Raw genomic sequence first — 1108 nt, 5'->3', positions numbered from 1 at the left:
CAGGGGTCCATAGGCATTTTATGGACTGCGGGAGGCCAAGGTCATCAGCGGATTTCCAGATTGGTAGCGGGCCATGCCATCCCGTGATCAATTTATCCCATGTAAAAAAACCTTTGCAGTGAAGGAAGAGTAAAATCTTTTCAGGAATAGAAATGCATTCACGTCCAGACAATATGGGGTCAACTCCAATAAGAATTCTACTACCCAACTGAAGACACCATTTTAGGTGCTTTATGAAGAATCTCTCCAGCTTTCGAAAGCTGAGCCATATGGCAGATCCATATTTTGATCCGATCCTTCCCAAACGATACCAATGTTCAAGACCTTTGCCGCGCAAATATTTCACTTTGATGATATTGCTCCATGGTCCCTCACCGAAGATGCCCCTCCATAAGGATTTGCATAGGAGCGCCTTCCCAAAGGTCCTCAGGTCCAGCAGTCCCCAACCACCAGCAGACTTCGGTCTTGAAAAAAAGCGGGGCAGGGTGCAACACTAGGACTTCCCAGTACTACTCTAGCCCAAGCGCGCTTAACTGTGGAGTTCTGATAGGATCCAGTGCATTAACGCTGGTATGATCGCACCCATTGGGTTTATGATTACTATGCATGATACTTTATATATATGGTTTTGGAGATTTTTAATACTCTATAAATATTTAGATTAATCTAAATTAACTATCAATTACACTATTTTGGAAATTTAATTCTAAACATTTAAATTAATCTAAATTAGCGCGATCAATTATTTTTTACATTAAAAAATATTAAATAACAATACTGCATATTACACTTATTTTCAAATTACCAATAGTTATTAAAATTTATTTTATTTTTCATATTAGTTTTTTATAGCGCTATTTGCCAATAAAATATCAGATATAGCGTAAGAGTTGATATTACGCTATAAGCTGGAATAACAATACTGCATATTACACTTATTTTCAAATTACCAATAGTTATTAAAATTTATTTTATTTTTCATATTAGTTTTTTATAGCGCTATTTGCCAATAAAATATCAGATATAGCGTAAGAGTTGATATTACGCTATAAGCTAGCTTTCCAAAGGGCAAACCTGACGCAAAGGAGCTTGAACCAGGGCCATGTTG

The 1108-nt window shown here is 36.6% G+C and overlaps 1 pseudogene; it reads right to left on the bottom strand.

The window, feature by feature from the left end:
• Positions 1-482: 482 nt before the first annotated feature.
• Positions 483-584, bottom strand: LOC149182293 (5S ribosomal RNA; annotated as a pseudogene).
• Positions 585-1108: the final 524 nt, after the last annotated feature.

The sequence above is a fragment of the Pinus tabuliformis genome, chromosome 3_2, assembly GCF_031772625.1.
Source record: "Pinus tabuliformis cultivar Carrire ecotype Pingquan chromosome 3_2, CPIR1, whole genome shotgun sequence".
Lineage (NCBI taxonomy): Eukaryota > Viridiplantae > Streptophyta > Pinopsida > Pinales > Pinaceae > Pinus > Pinus tabuliformis.
The sequence above is the reverse complement of the archived record's forward strand: the minus strand, read 5'-3'. Positions and strand labels throughout refer to the sequence as shown.